The sequence below is a fragment of the Musa acuminata genome, chromosome BXJ1-7 (assembly GCF_036884655.1).
Source record: "Musa acuminata AAA Group cultivar baxijiao chromosome BXJ1-7, Cavendish_Baxijiao_AAA, whole genome shotgun sequence".
NCBI lineage: Eukaryota > Viridiplantae > Streptophyta > Magnoliopsida > Zingiberales > Musaceae > Musa > Musa acuminata.
This window is the reverse complement of record NC_088333.1, coordinates 14,120,233-14,141,320: the sequence shown is the minus strand read 5'-3', so window position 1 is coordinate 14,141,320 and position 21,088 is coordinate 14,120,233. Positions and strand designations below refer to the sequence as shown.

Below are 21,088 nucleotides of genomic sequence, written 5' to 3'. Positions count from 1 at the left end.
AAAAGACAAAGGTAAATTTTTCTTGGACTCAATAACGATAAAGAATTATGCATTTCAGATATTTATTATGTTTCTAATATGAAAAATAATATTATGAGCTATAATTATTTAAAAAATGTTATGATATTGATATGAAAGATATGGCTCTTTTAATTCATGATAAGAATAAAATATTAATCTCACTTGTGAGAATGACGAAGAACAAAATGTTTCTTCTATATTTATCATTTTTGACCAGTCAAATTATTTTAAAACTGATATTGAGGATATTTCTACATCATGACAACTTAGATATGCTCATTTAAATTTTGAGGCTTTAAAACTTCTAGAAAAGTATAATATGGTGATAGAAATACCAAGAAGTATGTATCGTAAGTAAGAAAGAAAGCATTTCAAATTAAAAAGAACAAAAAGAGTATGACATCGACTTGATCTAGTGCACTCAGATATTTATACTAGCAATTTTTTTCAATATGTTCATTTTTTTGTAACAAAAAATTTGACGGACTTCTTTGTACCTTCATTAAAGTTCCTCTTATTTTTATTTGATTGGCCTCGTCCTCTTCCTTGAGTACCAGATCATCCACAGCCTCTACTATTTTAATCTTTCGCTTGAGAGCTAGTTTTTAAATTTTTTTTTTGTCCTTCTTATGATATATTTTCATTTGAAGAGCATGTTCTAAAGTTTCATCTGAAGATCTATTTATTTTTTATTCATGAACTAAAAGGGAATCCATTAATTCATCAATAGACAATATACTAATATCTTTAGTTTATTCTATAGCAATAAAAATCATATCAAATTTATAAATAAACTTCATAAAACATTTTTTACTATAATTTTATTTTTTAGGTTTTCATCGTAAGATCTCATATGATTCATAATAGAAGAGACTTTTGAGAAGAAATAAATGATAGATTTATAATCTTTCATTGTAAGAGTTTCGAATTCTCGTCAAAACATTTGAAGCTTTGAAATTTTTATCTTGTTTATGCCTCTAAACACTCTTTTTAATATTTTTTTAGGCTTTTGCTTTTGTTGATATTGATGTAAACATGATTTGAGGAAAAGAGACTCATCTATTACTTGTTGGAGCACGTAGAAGGCTCTTGTATCTTTCTACATATTCTCATTCATTTGAACTCTTTGATCTTTAGTAATATTAGGATCCTATAGATTATACTCAATAAAATCATATTTTATCAAACTCCATAATCCTTATGAAATAAAAAGAGTTTTCATATTAACGACTCAAAATTGATAATTATCACCTTTAAAGATAAGAAGAAGTTGATTATAAACACTTTCTCCGATATCTGTTATCCTTTTTTTTTTTTTAGATCTACTCGTCTTTCCTTCCTTTTCACACTGGTTGGTTTTTCTATAAAACTTTAGGAAGAAAGGGAATAGAATAGTAGAAGAAACTAGGAGTCCTTCCAATATGCAATGTCTTAGATTAATCCAAAAACACATTTATATTAACAAGAAGATAGATATAATTTTTTAAATAATGAAATTTTTTTATCATATCCCAGTAAATCTTTTCATCCTCATCTATTTATTTTAATCCAAATTTTAATTTTAATTTTATCTAATCCTAACTATTTAAATTAATCTTATTACATTTGGAGTAATATCTTGGATTGATTTACCGTCTTATTCTATTATAATATTATATAAGTACTTGTGATGATTTTTTATCATAATGAATAGTATCTTAAATCCCATACGATCGTTCAAACCTTACAAAATTATGTTAAGATAAACTTAGCTTTTGATTTCACCCGTGATTGCAACCCGTGACCAATCGTGATAGGCATGAAGGGTCTTAGAGGAATTAACATAAACTTGTGCGAGAATAATTGGGTGGATATATATATATATATATATATATATATATATATATATATATATATATGGAGAGAGAGAGAGAGAGAGAGAGAACAAGTGCTTGTGAAAATGTAGAATAAAAAAATTAAATGTTTTGCTTATTTCATTGTTGTTTACGTGAACCTCTCACAAAAAAAATTAACCACTGATTCTATCTACTTTATGTTGTGATAGTAATATTTATAAAATTTCTCAAACTACAATAATCATATATTGTTATTTGAATAATTTTTTACATATATTTAAAATTTATGCAAAGTATATTTAAGTTGATTTCGTTATACATTTGATCTACAATTCTGTGTAATAATAATGCTGCATAATTTATTTTTTATCCATAGAATAAACCAACACAAAGTTTAGCTCTTATTTGGGTAATATATATCTCAAGACTAATTAACACCACTTGCAATTCCATCTTCTCTGAGCCAGTCTAATTCCACGTAGAACATCTTCAAGAACCGCGGCCGGTTCTCCGGCTCCATCGTCATGGTCAGTGTGATCCCCCCGTCGCCTTCAGGTCTGCGCATTAGGTATAGCATTCCCCTCTGGTTCACGACCGCACGCTGAATGAACACCGGCTTCCCCCACCCGAAGTCTGCCTCGTACGCCGGTAGATGCAGCCAGCTAATGGCCCCGAGGTCCTTCTGTGATTCCTGCCATGACTCCAGGAAGTCGATGACCGACCTGACGTACTCGTCATCCACACGAACAACCGCGTCGTGGATCTTCTCAGCGGTCGACTGCAGCGGGCTGGATAGGATCTTCCCAGTTGCTGCGGCCACCGACGTCCTCAGGATGGCGTTCCCGAAATAGCCCGGGGGAAGAGGCAGCTTCAGGCGAGTACGCGCATCAGCGGTCATGTACAGCCGGGTCTCTTGATCTCCTCCCATTTGTCGCGCCTCGCATGCGCACCGCCACGCATACGCCGTGACTGCTTCGTAGGTGGAAACGTGTCGTCGCCTGCCGCCGGCGATGCTGTTCTTGAGGGAAACGAGCTGGTCCTTGGATAGTTTGAGCGTGGCAACTGGAGGAGGGTTGGGGGAGGTGGTGGAGCGCTGATGCCTTGGATTGCAGCGCTGGTACTCGAAGTGGACGGTCGGAGGGAACCTGGCTCGTAGGAGGGTACGGTCGAGGGCTGCCACAACGGTGTCCTCAGCTCCCCGGGCTATGTCGGACCACGTGTTGATGAAATGGAGCGCGCTGAAGCCATCCATGGCTCCGTGGTGCGTGGCGATGCCCAAGCACACTCCCACCGCACTTGAAGAACGTCACCTACGTACGCGCATGCGTGCAGCAACTTTGAGTTGAGAAGGAATAGAGATGAATAAGCAGTCGAAAGAGCTGACTACCTGAAGCATGATGCACATGCACTCAGTGGATTCGACTGAGGGCACCAGAAGCTGCCTCATTTCTTCGGACGGCCTGAAGTCGCAGAGGACAATATCCAAGGTGGAGGCCGACCAAGCCACCACGAAGAGGGAACCCTCGCCGGTGCACTGGATCTCAAGCCGACCATCTTCGTCAAGGGCGACCCTGCCAGCTAAGGGGTAGAAATGGACCAGAGCCTTCGCCAAGGCGGCTTTCAGGGTCTCCACGGAGAAGAAGCTGGGATCGCCATTGTGCCGATAGAGGGTGATGGTGGGCGTGTAATTTCTTGGTGAGATCAAAAGATCCAGATTAGAGAACCAGATGTTATGCTTCGGGGTGTCTTCACTGGGAACCACTAAGCTGGATTCGACTATCTCTACCTCCGTTACTCTCTCTCTCTCTCTCAATTATACCGATGGATTGGGTATCCGATGGGGACTTATCTTTAATACGGTGGTACGATGGAATAAACAAGGATGTGTGGGGATAATGAAATAAATAAGCTACACTTTATGTACGAATGCTTGTCATACTTGATTTAAATCAAATTAAATTGAGTCTTGATTGAGTTAATTATATGCTATTTTGTTCAATTGAATTAAATAAAATAACATCAATATTCAATAGTAACATCCTCTCCTTATGGCCTATGTGTCGAAGTAATGGATTCAACATTTAACCGTTATTATTATTTATAAATTTTGATATTATTGATTAGTTTTTATAGTAATTAAAAAAAATTAAATGAATTAATTAAGAGAATACGGAAAACCTATAGTTTTCCCATCTCTAATAGGGATTCCCCTGCCTGCCCTCACGTTATAATGGGGAATATGGTAAAGATGAAGAATGAGGACGAGAACAAAAATAAAGGAAGCAATCCTCACCCCACCTGCCCTATTGATCAACGAATGACATTGACACCACATGGCTTTTGAGGAGATGGTATTCTCTTCAAATCCAGAAATATAAAACTAAAAAGTAAGCATCTTATACATTTTACAAAAGAGAGGCATTCTTATGACATGGAACATTGATCTATCTTCTTGGTTTACGTTCAATGTAGTCAAAAAATATAATGTATAATGTTAAAAACTTTTATTGAGGTTAGGTTTTCATTTGTTGCATGTTGAATCAAATTCTAAATAGTTAACACTTAAACATGCGATGAAGACCTGTACAATGGGAATCGGATCGTGATGAGATCACGATAATGACACCGATTCACCTTTAAACACATATCCTAAATAATTTTGGTTATATGTTACTTGAGATGGACATCGAGAAAATCAGACAGACTAGTGTGTTGTATACCCGTTCATATGATGGATGCAGCTGGTCTCATAGTTGCTCGTGTGGGGATACTAGGGATACAATACATGTGTTTATTGAGGAATGAGTCCACTGATTGATCCGCTTATGAAATGATGAATGGTTGATGATGCCTTATTGTCCTTAGACTTGAGACAACAAGGATGTCCTATGTGAGTGCTCCACTCTTTGATACCAGACTTAAATATTTGGATATCTCAGATCTAGCACAGTCGATCATCGGGAGTGATAGTCAACCTTTCAAGGGCTATTGAGTGTCAATAGAGGATCATTCACTCTCAGTGTCATGAAAGGAATGTCTATGTATTCTTGCTCAAATAAATTCCTGGCCAGGGTCATTCGGATTGAGAGAGAACGAGTTCTCCGGGAGAATCTGATTAGAGCGAGACTCGAGTAGAAATCATATAGGTCTGACAACACCATGCCCGGTATACAGTCTTTGGGATATTAGATAGATGAATGACTATAAGTACATAGTAACTAAGGATAGACAAGTCCCATGGATTGGATTCCCCTGTATCGTCTAGGGATTGTGGCGTAGTGGCCTAGTACATCCGTAATCAATGAGTCGAGTGAATTATTATGGAGATAATAATTCACTAAGCCAGAATGAGTTCTGATAGGTATGACTCACGGCCAGCTCAATATTGGGCCTAGAGGGTCGCACACATATGGTAGGCATTGCGATGAGTAGAGGTTCGGATTTGAGATATCCATCAGAGCCCCTATCTTATTAGATATCCAATAAGCTCCTGAATTATTAGATCCTATGAACGAGATCCAATAAGGGCATATGAGAGATTATTCGATAAAGATCAACTAATCTAAGAGCATTGGGTATTTGGATGAAGATCCAATACCCAATAGGGGAGGATCCATTAAGGTTAAGTTGATAAGGGACCTCTATATATAGAAGGGATTCAGTGGTTCATAGGCTAGAGCCTTTGCTTGTCTCTCCTATTCTCCTTCCCCTCTCCACCTCAAAGCAGGCTTGGAGTTTTAAGGAGCGTCCGCATAACCCTGTTGTGTGGATCACCGCTAGAGAGGAGGGCGCTTGACCTCCTTCATCCTCTTAGAGATCTATAAGGATTCAGGGATATACAATCTCCCTATGTAACATAATCTACTTTATACGTAGTTTTAAGTTTCGTAGATTTTTGTGCACTAATCTTCGCACAACGACGAACAAATCTTTGGGAAATTGGGGATTTTGTTTTCTGTTCTTCCGTTGCGTATGTGATGTCGCCTCTAAGATTTCCCAACAGTGGTATCAGAGCCAGGTTATCCGTGTGATAAATTGGTTTTGAACTGCGTGTGTTGTATTTTAGGATGAATTTTGATGTCAAAATTATTGACACAATAGGCTAGGAAGGGCAGCAACTATTGCTGCCCTTGTTGTGCATGAAGATGCCATCTTCATGCAGGCAAGCCACCTACAACGGCGGCCACAAGGGTGACGCTCGCAAGCAAGCCGTCTGCGCGCAATAATTGTTGCTGCACGTAGTTGCGGTCGTAGGTGATGGCACCCGCGGGCGTTGCCTGCAAGCACAGCGCTCACAACGATGCTCGCGTGCAGGCGAGCGGCATGCAGAGGCGGCCACCGCTTACAGCGTCGATTAAAGGGCCAACCTGCCCGCAAGGGCGGCTTAGCGCTCGCAAGAAGGGGGTGTCGCCCACGGGGGCAGCGCCATCCGTAGGGTCGCCAACCCGCGGGGGTGCCACCCACAGGGGTGCCTGTTAGGACTCTAGCTTGGAGAGTCCTAATTGAGAGGGACATTCATGTAAAACCTACCTAAGCCGACCCCTATTAAAGAGGTGAAGAGGCCGGCTAGGGTTATGAGGTTGTTTCTTAGAGAAGAATAAGGAGTTGTAAAGGAATAGGAGTCTTGAGTATGAGTCCTATTAGGAGTTGGTTAGAAGTAGGAGTCTTGAGTAGGATTCCTATTATGAGTTAGTGTTTAGAAGCCCTATAAATAGTCATGTATTCCTCCTCTTTTCATAAGTAATAGATGAATCTTTTCTGTAGCCTTTGAGCAGCAACTTGGAGGGAGGAACCCCTATAGAGTTTCAAGGAGGCCGATCCCCTAAAGAGATCAACCCCAAGTTTAGAATCTGCAAGGGTTCTATCACCTGGTATCAGAGCAGCGTTCTTGGTGTCTCGCTGCCCTTCCATAGCCATCCATCAACCCTCCACAACCGCCCAAAGCAATTCCCACAATTGCTTAAGAGATCGTTGCCAAATTCCGCCGTCATCTCCACCACCACGGATCATCCTTTGATCTCCCCGTGAATTACAATAGGTTCTGGTTTTCTACCTTAGTGCTGCAGCAATTTAGTTATCCTTATTTGAAAATCCCAAAAAAATTATTCCTATATTTCTGCATAAACTTTTCGTCATAAAGTTTTCATCTCTACGACGAAAGATACATTGCAGAATTCCAACCGTATAGCACCATCTGTTTGATCTTGCTACTGTGCTTTTTCTCTCCAAATTTCTACGAAATTTTTATGACATCTTTGACACTTCCTAAAAGTGAATTTTCCTTTAGTTTCATCGAAAAATTCTTAATATAAACTACTGATCTTTTATGTCCAATATGCTACACTTGAAAATCTATGCTGCAGAAAATTTCTGCCGCATATTGTTGCCTTAACCCATCTATTTGCAATCTTTTTTGAATGAAATTTCTTATACACTTCATAGATCATCTTAGCTTCCATTTAAGATTGATCTATTGAGAAATTCATCTCTAAAAAAGATTTTGTGTTGCTGCAAATTTTCGTCGTAGACCTCTAAAATTTTTCGACAAGAATTCTGCAATCGCAACTTACACCAATTTCCTTGCTGTTATACTGCCAAATTTTTTTTGATTAAATTAGATATCCTTGGTGTCATATAAACTGTGATTTTTCTATCAATTCCCTCCTCAATTCTCTCAAGTTTTTGGTAGAAATTACGTCGAGAAACTACTGTTTCTTCGACGATAATTCTGCTCTTACAAGACAGAACATACTTGTTGCAACTTCCACTGATTTCTATCAAACCTTTGCTTCCATCTACCACAGATCCAAAACTTTCATCCATAGCCCTAAAACTCTACCAAACCACACCCTCAAACTGCACCCAAAACAGCCACAAAAAAAGCCTAAACCATAGCCTACATCCACCAATCCACCAACCCTTTCAACCATCACTTCTCTCAACCTATACATGCCTTTAACCCAACAACAAAAGAGAGATCTTAACATCATAGATTTGGGGGCATATACTATGGTATCTAAGGAGGCAATCAATGCTAAATTCGAAGCCTTGGAGGCGCGAATGGAGGATAAGATTCGGACGCTCTTTACCGAACTCAGATTGGGCCGACCACTAAGCCCGAAGAAATCACATCAAGGAGAGAGCTTTGCCCAATCGCACCAAGCCCAAAGATATGACTTTCAAGAGAGGGGAAGCTCTATGACCAACCTCAACTATCCATACATGAGAGTGGACTTCCCTAGATGGGAAGAAGGAGACCCGATTGGTTGGATCTCGCGCGCGGAGCGATATTTTCGGTACCATAAAACCACAGATGCATCTATGGTAAAAATTACAGCTATACATCTTGAAGGGGATGCTATACAGTGGTTTGACTGGTTTGAACATACTTATGGAGTCCTTTCATGGCGACAATTCAAAGAAGGACTGCTGATCCGCTTCAAACCAGCCGATTACGAGAATATTGACGGACAACTAGCAAAGATCCGACAAACCTCCACCATTCAGGAGTACCAAACCAGGTTTGAAAGGTTATCTAATCAAACTTGTGATTGGTCTCAAAAACAGCTATTGAGGACCTTCATTGAGAGCTTGAAGCCGGAGATCCGAGGAGAAGTTAAAGCGCGACAACCATATACGCTTATGGCAGCCATCTCTTTCGCACGACATCAAGAGGAGCAATTGAACTATGAAGCTCGGAGGACTAGGGTTACTCCTCAACCAGCAATATTGAAGCCCTCAACCCCCCTTACTATTGACCAAGTCCCTACACCAAAGAGGTTAACAAGAGAAGAGCTTCGGTAGCGATATGCGAAGGGGTTATGTTGGCATTGTGACGAGCCGTGGAGCTGTGAGCATCATTGTAGTAAAGGGAGACTTCTTATGATTGAACCAATAGAAGAAGAGGTCATTAAACATCCAGAAGAGAGTATTGAACATGAACAAGAAGATGCAGAAGAAGAGCCACAACCGACTGAAGTTACGGTACATGCACTAGCTAGCTACTCAAACCCGCAAACGATGAAAGTTGGAGGCATTCTCAAACAACAACCGATCACTGTTCTCATCGACACGGGCAGTACTAATAACTTTCTAAATAGTAAGGTTGCTGTCCAGATGGCTTTACCTATCGAGAATTGCAGCAGGTTTGACGTTAAGGTCGCCGATGGATGGATTTTGAAGTATGATCATAGGAGCCCGCAAGTGAAACTGTTGCTGATCATGAGGCCTTACCAAGAGATAATTACATATTTCTTCCTTCTCCCTCTTGATGATCATGAGGCCATGCTCAAAATTAAATGGTTGACGATATTATGTGATATTTTTTGAAATTTTATGCAACTAATTATGAAATTTTACAGTAAGGAGAAACAGGTGATACTGAATGGGAAACGTGGGGGCGACGTAACGATGATTTACACACAATAAATGAAGAAGGTTTTGCATAAAGCATACAGTAGCTTTTTGGTACAACTTGAGCAGCAAACTAAGGGAGAGCCAATAGAATTTGAAGATCCAAACATACTTCCTTTGCTTGCTGAATTTTCAGATATATTTGACAAACCGCACAACCTATCTCTTACCCGTCGGCATGATCATTATATGATGATTATTTCAGGCAAACCTCCAGCAAATACTCGGCCATATCAGTATCTACATCTCCAGAAGGATGAAATAGAAAGGATTGTAAAAGAGATGCTCAAAACAGGAGATATTCGGCTAAGTTGCAACCTCTACTCTTCACCGGTGCTACTTGTACGCATGAAGGACGGAACATGGGGAATATACGATGATTACTGAGCTCTCAATGGCATAACCATCAAGGATAAATACCTTATTCCAATAGTAGATGAATTGCTAGATGAAAGGGAACACAAATCTTCACAAAGCTGGACCTTTGATCCGGGTATCATCAAATACGAGTGTGCGAAGAAGACATACCGAAAACCACCTTTTGAACACACAACAACCACTATGAATTTTTGCTTTCTTCAACAGAAGGTGGAATATCTTGGGCATATCATATCAGAGGAAGGTGTGGCAGTGGACCCCTTCAAAATTGGAGCAATGCAAAACTGGCCGACCTTGAGAAACATAAAATTGCTACATGGCTTTCTGGGTTTAGTAGACTACTACCGCAAGTTCGTGAAAAACTATGGAAAGATCAGTGCACCACTTACTTCTTTACTGGAAAAAGATGTCTTCCAATGGTTTGATAGAGCCTCCGCTGCCTTCGATAAACTTAAGGCAGCCATGATGATGACGCTAGTGCTAACACTACCAGATTTCAACCGACCCTTCATTATTGAGGCTGACGCATCTGGAGTCGAAATTGGAGCCATTCTCATGCAAGATGGTCGACCACTCGCATACACTAGGAAGGCATTATCTCTCTCCCATCAAAATAAGTCAACATATGATAAGGAGATGCTCGCCATTGTGCGCGCAGCAACGAGGTGGAGACCCTACTTGATTGGTTGACGATTTCAAATTAAAACCGACCATAAAAGCCTCAAGTACTTTTTGGAGCGAAAGATATCATCCCCTGGGCAGCAAAAATGGGTAACAAAACTTCTTAGATTTGATTATGAAATAACTTACAAAAAGGGGAAAGAGAATGTTCTTGCAGATGAGCTTTCACAACTACCCGAGCAAACTGAAGTTTCGGCTGTTTCACTTTCGACCAGCGACTTTCTTGAGGATATTAAGATGGAATGGAAGGAAGATTTAGAGACTAATAAGATTATAAAAAATTTGGAGGAAGCACCAAGCTCCGTGGCTCATTACAATTGGGACTCAAAAGAATTACACTATAAGGGATGTATTATGCTTATGACAAATTCTACTTGCATCTTCACAAATAGATTTTGGACAAAGTTATTCTATATGCAGGGTATTAAATTGAAAAGGAGTATGGTATATCACCCACAAACTGATGGCTAGATGAAAGTTGTAAATAGGTGCTTGGAGACAGCCCAAAGCCACCCACCAAATAAGACTACCCAATGAGAACTCCAGACCCAGCCAAGTGCCATTATTGATCGACGGATCGTGACTCGACGACGACGACCCACTAATGAAGTACTAATACAGTGGGCAAACCTACCAAAAGAAGATGCCACTTGGGAGAACTATGACGACTTGAAGATCAAATTCCCAGAATTCATGAATCATCAGCCTCGAGGACAAGGCTGATTTGAAGAGGGCGGGTCTGTTAGGACTCTAGCTTGGAGAGTCCTAATTGAGAGGGACATTCATGTAAAACCTACCTAAGCCGACCCCTATTAAAGAGGTGAAGAGGCCGGCTAGGGTTATGAGGTTGTTTCTTAGAGAAGAATAAGGAGTTGTAAAGGAATAGGAGTCTTGAGTAGGAGTCCTATTAGGAGTTGGTTAGAAGTAGGAGTCTTGAGTAGGATTTCTATTATGAGTTAGTGTTTAGAAGCCCTATAAATAGTCATGTATTCCTCCTCTTTTCATAAGTAATAGATAAATCTTTTCTGTAGCTTTTGAGCAGCAACTTGGAGGGAGGAACCCCTATAGAGTTCCAAGGAGGCCGATCCCCTAAAGAGATCAACCCCAAGTTTAGAATCTGCAAGGGTTCTAACAGTGCCCGCCCACAAGGGTGCCACCCACAAGTGCGGTGCCTACGAGCATTGCACCCGCGGGCACAGTGCTTGCGGGGTGCAACGCTGCCCGCGAGGGTGCCGCCCAACCGCACAGGCCATCGCCGACAAGGTATCAGTGCCGCAAGAATAGGGGAGAGGGAGAAGGACATTAGGGTTTTTGGATAAAAGATAATTTTGCCCCTCGAAATTTCAGAAATTCTAGATTCTATCCTTTTATCCAAATTATAAAAATACCCCTCAAAATTTAGAAAATTTCTTATATGTCCCTAATTTCAGAAAACATTAATTGATTAAAATGTTTAATTGATTATTATTTTTATTATTATCTAGTAGTCCTACATGATGATGATTTATATATGTGATGCATGATATGTGGACGGATGATCATAGACCGTGTGATGTGTGTACTTGTGATTATTATTATTGGGGTATTCGAGCCTCAATTATATTTCTCGTTTATTGTCGGGCCTACATGCCTATGATTAAGTTGTAATCATACAAGGAGGCACAGCGGGAGAGTGGAAGTGATAGCAAGACCCACGAGATGGATGATCGCGATACATGGAGATGCGTCAAGATATCGATGGAACTGGCGAGGACGAGATAGACGATCACAGGGCATGGAGATGCACCGCTGCACACATAGATCTTGATGTAAGTGATTAGGCCCATTGGCTCAGGCTTGATTGTTAGGATCGGAGCGGCACTAAGAGGGGGGGGGGGGGTGAATTAGTGCAATGGATTAAAACATTGATTTCGACAAATCTTTCGTGCGATAAAAATCGGAGTCGGAAGCGCTTAACTTGAAAACATATTCGTAAAGTTGTGCAGCAAAGGTAATGATGAAATAAAGCAAGTAAGAAGGTTTACAGTAATGTAAATAGCAATAATGAAAAGCAAACCAGAGATTACGTCGTTTTTGAAGTGGTTCAGTCAAGTGACCTACATCCACTTGCGAGGCCCCTCTTCGATGAGGCTCTCACCTTCCACTAGCAAATCCCTTGAAGGGGAAGGGTGAATACCCCTCTTACAACTCTTTTACAAGCGGTTCACTCTCTTACAGATTTTCAGCAAGAAAGAAGGAGGTGAACACTAGCAAATTGAAAACAAGACTAGCTAAGACTTTTCTAAGACCTTTCTCTTAAACAATTGCTGCTCAAAAAGTTGTTATCTCAGCTGAGATTTGAGGGGTATTTATAGGCCTCAAGAGGATTCAAATTTGGGCTCCAAATTTGAATTCTCGTGGAGTTCCCGATGTTGGCGGTGCCACCGCCTGTCAGTTTCTGACCCTGACAGTGCTGGGCGGTGCGACCGCCCAACCCAGGCGGTGCTACCGCCCAGCTCTTGGGCACTGGGTGGTGCCACCGCCTACAGTGTTTTCAGCCCACTAGTTGGGCTTCAATCTTGGCCCAAACTAGTCCGAACTCGGGCCCAATTGGCCCCTACTTGGGTTATAGGATTAATACCTAATTCGAACCCTAATTAACATGCTAACTACGAATTTAAAGACATTTTATAAGCTATTACAAAGTCCATAAGTCAAGACTTCTTCCGGCGAGCTTCCGGTGAACTTTCGGCGGTCTTCCGATAAACTCTCGGAAACCATTCTACGGACTCTTGGCAAGCTCTTAAACTTCACGATTTGATCTTGGCGAGTTCCAACGAGCTTCTTTGGCAAGCTCCGATCTCTCTCGGCGAGCTCCGCGAACTTCCCACGAACCTTTTGGTGAGTTTCCAAAAAACCCTTTGGCAAGCTCCCTACTCATTCTCGGTTAGTTCCGGCAGCATTCCCGACGAACTTTCGGACTTCCGTCGAACTCTCGAACTCCCAATGAATCCATCGCGCTTGACTCCGCACTTTGTTTCGCTTTATGTCTTTCTTATTATCATAGTTATTCCTGCACACACAAACTAAAACTCTACTCCGATCTAGACAATTATTACAACGCTAATCGACATTCCTTTGCCCGGCACGTCATTGGTTGGCGCTTCGTTCGATTCTTCAGCGCATTATCCTCTCTTGCGGCTTGTTGCCCAATCAGTGGTTGACCTCCGCAACCCCGATATCCTTGGTGCAATTCCGCTCTCCTTGGCCCGATGCCCGACGTCCGAAGCCTTCTGCCGTCCAATATCGTGACGTGATCTCCTCCGACGCAACGTCAATTCCTCCTACGTTAACTGTCTAATCCTGATCGAGTAGACCTGCATCACTCAAAATGCAGTTTAAATTATAAACACATATCAAGTGGTTTCATCATCAAAATACGAGATTCAACAATCTCCCCCTTTTTGATGATGACAACCACTTGATGACGGAGTTAACCTTAACTCCCGGAGTTTAAACAAACTCCCCTTATCAATATGCCATATTGATAGAACCTTGAAGTCAAGCAGAATTCAAGTCATTGCAATATTCATCATGAATACTTGCAACACATCATCATGAACATATGCATAAAACTTATGCATCATATGTCATGTCATCAACATACTTCTCCCCCTTTGTCATCAACAAAAAGGAGAAGTACCACAATCAAGTATTTGTTATATGGGTTCAACTCATTGCATGGAAAACATAATATCAAGTTTTATCATCATGCAATCTAATGATTAAAGATGTGTAAGTTTAGCATGTTTGGTCTTCTTGAAATAGCTATTGATTGCTTCTCTTTAGACTATAAGCTAGCAATTTTTATGATATGCAAGTTTTACTACATACAAGCTAGCAAAAAAATTACGAAAGCAAATACAAGATAGCTTTCTTGTGTAAGCTCACGATTCTTGCTTCCTATTGCAATGTGCAAGTTGCAAGTTTTGCTTCATTTGCAATGTGCAAGTTTTCAAATTTTGCATCTTGAGCGAGCAATATTTCTCCCCCTTTGTCATTGTCAAAAAGATGGAAAGACCCTTTACATCAATTATGACAAAGGTAAGTATCAATCTCATTTGTGCATCATTATATTTTCAAATTGAAACATGCACTATTTCAAAAACCTTATATTTCATTCATGCACGATATTGAATAAATCAATCAACATTATGAGCATATCATACATGATAGATCATTTTGGTAATAAATCATAGCATTTATCAATATTTTGATTATGATACCAAGCATTCATTATTTAGAGAATTTATGATGCACATTATATGCATATATCATCACAATAAAAAGTAATTGCATACATAATTTCAAATCATAAATGTTTCAAATCATGATGGTATTAACTTGTCAAATTTCATCCGACCATTCATGATCATAACTTTTCATTTGTATGTATCAAAATAATACAAGAGTATTTCATGCATAATTTTATATCATCACATAAGGAATATCAAGAAGAAAGTAGTTGGGTGATGCGATAAACATTTCATGAATACAAGGAATTGCATAAAAATCATATCATGAAAGATTAGAATATGTGAATACCAAAGTGCATAATTTCTTTTTGAAAAACCTACTCATAAATAATCAAAAGAAAATCTTGGGAGATCGATTAATGAAAAAATCTTGATTCATAATAAATCTTAATTTGTAAATATTACAGAATCAAGATCACGATTTTGGATAAAACTCATTCAAATTCAAATCGTCCAAATCATCAAAATCGTAATATTACTTTCAAGAGATTCAAAATGGTATACATAGATTTATCATAAAGTAAATTAATTTTCAATCATCACATAAGGCATTTAAAGAATTTTTGAAACATAGGAGAATAATTAATTTAAGCATGCAATGTTTCAATCAAATTCAAGTCATGAATAACAATACTTTCATATTGTGATTATTAATTCATGAATACTAAAAGACATTATTTGGGATTCCAATTTTGCAAGATCAAGATTATGATTTAGATAAAACTCATTTAAATCAAATCGTTAACTTGAAATTCATAATCAAGTCATCAAAATCAATTTCGAGATTCACAAAATTAGTAAAATAAATTCATTAATTTCAATAGGATAGAAAATTTATTTCCATTTCATACAATTAATTTCATGTGAGTGTATTCAAGTCTTTTGTGAAAACATGTATCATCATCGAAACATAAGTTTCGTCATGAAGCCGTTAAGACCAAACATATCATGATATCACATCTATCATCAAAAGACTATCAAGAAATTCATACATAGATGTACATGCACTATGTCATCTTAATATGTCATAAAAATGATTAGTCTAAAAACATGTTAATCTAAAATGAGAGTTTCAAATCAACATTTACATCAAAAACTCATGTATGTCATAAAATCATCAAGATACACATGTATGGATTAATCCTAAGCATTATCACATATCATATAATTATCATCCCTAATGTTGTATACATCATTTAACATTTCAAAAACATAACATGCATGAAACCTTAGCAAAATACATTTCATGATCAAAGTTTTTAATTTTTTCAAAGGATGCTAAAAAGAAAAACATGATATAATTTTTGAAAAATAATTTTTATTTCCTATTCCTACAATCTAAATTAAGCACTCATGAAAAACTTCAAGTAACTTCAAAGTAATTCACGAGAGTTGAGTTACTTACCTTGTAGTCGAAGCCCATCAAAGCCCAATTCGCCGTTTCATCTTTGGAAGTTTTTGATTCATCCTTGGTTGCCTTCCTCTTCTTTGGCCTCTTCCTCCGTTCAAGTTCATTGTTTATTTTAGATTTTTATTTAATGAACTTATTAAGATTTAGTGTTCGAAGTTCAAGTTCATCATCGTCCTCATCACTTGAGTCATCGCTCAAGTGGTATTCATTTGTCCGGAGTTCCAAATCCTTCCTGTTCTTTGGAAGGTGATTTTGTTCATCATATTCATCGTGTGCATTGCGCACCATTTCATATGTCATTAATGAGCCGATAAGTTCTTCAAGTGGAAAAATATTTAAATCTTTTGTTTCTTGTATTGCGGTTATTTTAGGATCCCACCTTTTTGGAAGGGATCTTAAGATCTTGCTTACGAGATCAAAATTCGAAAAAGATTTACCAAGAACTCTTAGATTATTGACGACATCCGTGAAACGAGTGTACATGTCACCAATAGTCTCGCTTGGTTGCATTCGAAAAAGCTCAAAATTATGTAATAAAATGTTAACTTTCGAGTCTTTGACTCTACTAGTTCCCTCGTGCGTGATTTCAAGTGTTTGCCAAATATCAAAAGCCGTTTCGCACGTAGAAATCCGATTGAACTCATTTTTGTCCAAAGCGCAAAATAAGGCATTCATAGCCATTGCGTTTAAAGAAAAATACTTCTTTTCCAAATCCGACCATTCATTCATCGGTTTAGAGGGAAGTTGAACACTGTTCTCAATGATATTCCATAAATCCAAATTCATAGAAATCAAGAAAACTCTCATTCGAGTTTTCCAATAAGTGTAGTCCAATCCGTTAAACAACGGTGGACGAAAAACCGATAAGCCCTCTTGAAAGCCATGAAGAGTCATTTCTCTCGAGTGTAAATCCGAAATGAGAAATACCGGGCTCTGATACCAATTGTTAGGATCGGAGCGGCACTAAGAGGGGGGGGTGAATTAGTGCAGCAAATTAAAACATTGATTTCGATAAATCTTTCGTGCGATAAAAATCGGAGTCGGAAGTGCTTAACTTGAAAACATATTCGCAAAGTTGTGCAGCAAAGGTAATGATGAAATAAAGCAAGTAAGAAGGTTTACAGTAATGTAAATAGCAATAATGAAATGCAAACCAGAGATTACGTCGTTTTTGAAGTGGTTCGGTCAAGTGACCTATATCCACTTGCGAGGCCCCTCTTCGATGAGGCTCTCACCTTCCACTAGCAAATCTCTTGAAGGGGAAGGGTGTATACCTCTCTTACAACTCTTTTACAAGTGGTTCACTCTCTTACATATTTTTAGCAAGAAAGAAGGAGGTGAACACTAGCAAATTGAAAACAAGACTAGCTAAGACTTTTCTAAGGCCTTTCTCTTAAACAATTGCTGCTAAAAAAGTTGTTATCTCAGTTGAGATTTGAGGGGTATTTATAGGCCTCAAGAGGATTCAAATTTGAGCTCCAAATTTGAATTCTCGTGGAGTTCCCGATGTTGGCGGTGCCACCGCCTGTCAGTTTCTGACCCTGACAGTGCTGGGCGGTGCGACCGCCTAGCCCAGGCGGTGCTACCGCCCAGCTCTCGGGCACTGGGTGGTGCCACCGCCTAGCCCAGGCGGTGCCACCACCTACAGTGTTTTCAGCCCACTAGTTGGGCTTCAATCTTGGCCCAAACTAGTCCGAACTCGGGCCCAATTGGCCCCTACTTGGGTTATAGGATTAATACCTAATTCAAACCCTAATTAACATGCTAACTACGAATTTAAAGACATTTTATAAGCTATTACAAAGTCCATAAGTCAAGACTTCTTCCGGCGAGCTTCCGGTGAACTTTCGGCGGTCTTCCGATAAACTCTCAGAAACCATTCTACGGACTCCTGGCAAGCTCTTAAACTTCACGATTTGATCTTGGCGAGTTCCAACGAGCTTCTTCGGCAAGCTCTAATCTCTCTCGACGAGCTCCGCAAACTTCCCACGAACCTTTCGGTGAGCTTCCAAAAAACCCTTTGGCAAGCTCCCTACTCATTCTCGGCTAGTTCCGGCAGCATTCCCGACGAACCTTCGGACTTCCGTTGAACTCTCGAACTCCCAATGAATCCTTCGCGCTTGACTCCGCACTTTGTTTCGCTTTATGTCTTTCTTATTATCATAGTTATTCCTGCACACACAAACTAAAACTCTACTCCGATCTAGATAATTATTACAATGCGAATCGACATTCCTTTGCCCGGCACGTCATTGGTTGGCGCTTCGTCCGATTCTTCAGCGCATTATCCTCTCTTGCAGCTTGTTGCCCAATCGGCGGTTGACCTCCGCAACCCCGATATCCTTGGCGCAATTCCGCTCTCCTTGGCCCGATGCCCGACGTCCGAAGCCTTCTACCGTCCAATATCGTGACGTGATCTCCTCCGGCGCAACGTCAATTCCTCCTACGTTAACTATCTAATCCTGATCGAGTAGACCTGCATCACTCAAAATGCAGTTTAAATTATAAACACATATCAAGTGGTTTCATCATCAAAATACGAGATTCAACACTGATCACATTAGGTTGTGGTTCATGATCATCTGGTGTGATTATTTATACACCTATTAGATATGTATATATATTTATATGCGATGTAGATATATATTAAATATGTATATGTGTGACATGTCATATTAGAAGATCAAATCATAGAAACCCCTCTCTCGATAATATTAAGTCAATAAACGTGAGGTAATTAGATTGACCTATGTGGCCTTCCATCGTTATAGGTAGGGACCGATTCTCGATGTAGGTTGAGTTGGTCGAGTCCCTCGAGGCTCACTTATATCATAATTCACTATCTTGCCAATGACATAGAGATGTCACCAGTGACCTGAGGATATGATATGCTTGGTCGAGTCCCTCGAGAGTATATCATTGAATTAGACTCATCTTATAACGATAGTGTTGACTTAACTGAACATCATGGTTGGTCGAGTCCCTCGAGACTATAGTGATTCGGAGGCCGAATAGGACGGAAATCACAAGGAGTTGTGATCGATAAGAGTTGACTATCTTTTGGGCTTAGTGTGATTGGTCGAGTCCCTCGAGATTACACTAAGATGTTGATTGGATCCTGATCCCCACTAGAAGTCTGCCAGAAACTTTTGTTTCACGTGCTAAGGGTGTCGCGTGACTTGCCAATAAAATAGTGGGAGCATATTAAGATAGAAGTTCATATCTTAATTATTTATTTTTGTAAAATCAACATGCTATTTATTTTTACTACATCTTTATTTTCAGAAAATATCGCTTTCAAATCCCTTACATGGCATACTTGATGTCAACCACCTCACTGGTCCAAATTATATGAATTGGCTTCGTAATTTGAGAATTATTCTCACAGCGGAGAAAATCACGTACGTCCTTGATACAGTGATACCTACACCCAAGGAAGGGGCAAGCAAGAATGAGATCGCTCGCTACGTAAAGTACATTGATGACTCCACTCTTGTTTAGTGTTACATGTTGGGCTCCATGACTCCTGAGTTATAAAGACAACATTAAAAGATAGATGCCAAATCCATTCTCCTACATGTCCACAAACTATTTAAGGAACAGGAAGGACTTAATAATATGAGATATCCAAGAGCCTCTTCCGTGCTAGGATGACTGAGGGGACACCGGTTCAGAACCATGTCCTAAAGATGATTGAGTGGATAGAGAAACTCATAGGTCTATGAAAGGTCCAAGAGGATAACCTATGTATGGATCTTGTGCTTCAGTCCCTACCAGATTCCTTTTCATAATTTAGAATGAATTTTCATATGAACAAGCTTGAGGTGACTCTCCTTAAGCTTCTCGATATATTGAGGGAGGAAGAGAGCACTAATCAAGAAAGAGAAGCTAGTTCTCTACACCGGTGAGATCAGAAAGAAAAGAAAAATAGAAATATCCCTTAAGAAGGGCAAGAGCAAGGCCAGACCAGGTAAAGCAAAGGTTGCTAAGAAAGACCTAACAAAGGACAAAGGCTAGTGCTTCCACTACGGCAAAGATGGGCACTAGAATAGGAACTGTGAAGAGTATTTTGCAGAGAGGGTGAAACATAAACTTAGAGAAGCTTCAGGTACATTCATGATCAGTCTCTAGTTGTTAGATTTTTGTGATAGTGCATGGTATTGGATACCGGTAGTGCTTATCACATCTGTAATTTATTATAAATTTTGGCAAAGCCTAGGAGATTGGCATAGGGATCTTTGCATAATGGCTTATTTATGCTAGATACTGCTCCACATATCATGAATGTAAGTTGTTAGGATCGAGAGCACTAAGAGGGGGGGGGGGGGGGTGAATTAGTGCAGCGGAAATCTTACAGCGATTAAAAACCAAAAGCTGCGTTCGTTCAAAAACTATTATAATGCAAAAGCAAATTCTCAGTTTGTATCTAAGTGCAGTTTGCGTCTAAGCGCAGATTGCGTCTAAGCGCAGTTTTGCGTCTAAGCGCAGTTTACGTCTAAACTCAGATTTACGTCTAAACGCAGATTTACGTCTAAACGCAGATTTACGTCTAAACGCAGATTTACGTCTAAATGCAGTTTTACGTCTAAACGCAGATTTACGTCTAAACTCAGATTTACGTCTTAAACTCAGATTTACGTCTAAACGCAGATTTACGTCTAAACGCAGTTTTACGTCTAGACGCAGATTTACGTCTAAACTTTGAAACTTGTTTGTATACTCGCAGAAGGCAGTATGCAGTTGAAATCAAGACGTAAACGTGAATTGAGATCTGATGATTGAGCGAGGAAAGCCGATTTACGTCTGAATGCAGTTTTACGTCTAAATGTTGAAACTCGTTCGTAAAATTGTAGAGGACAGTTTGCAGTTATCAATAGGATCAAAATGTAAGTGTAAACTGCAAAGAAGCTCGTTCGTAAAAGCACGAAAGACAGTTCTGCAGAATCAAACGTAAACGTAAACTTGTAATGTATGAAAATACGAATTTACGTCTGAATGCAGATTCGGAAGAACAGCACTTAGAACTTGTTCGTGAAAGCGCAGAGAGCAGTAGT

At 39.5% G+C, this 21,088-nt stretch overlaps 1 pseudogene; it reads right to left on the bottom strand.

Moving 5' to 3' along the window:
* Window positions 1-2,283: 2,283 nt before the first annotated feature.
* On the bottom strand, window positions 2,284-16,046 carry LOC135679675 (putrescine hydroxycinnamoyltransferase 1-like; annotated as a pseudogene).
* Between the last annotated feature and the right edge of the window lie 5,042 nt (window positions 16,047-21,088).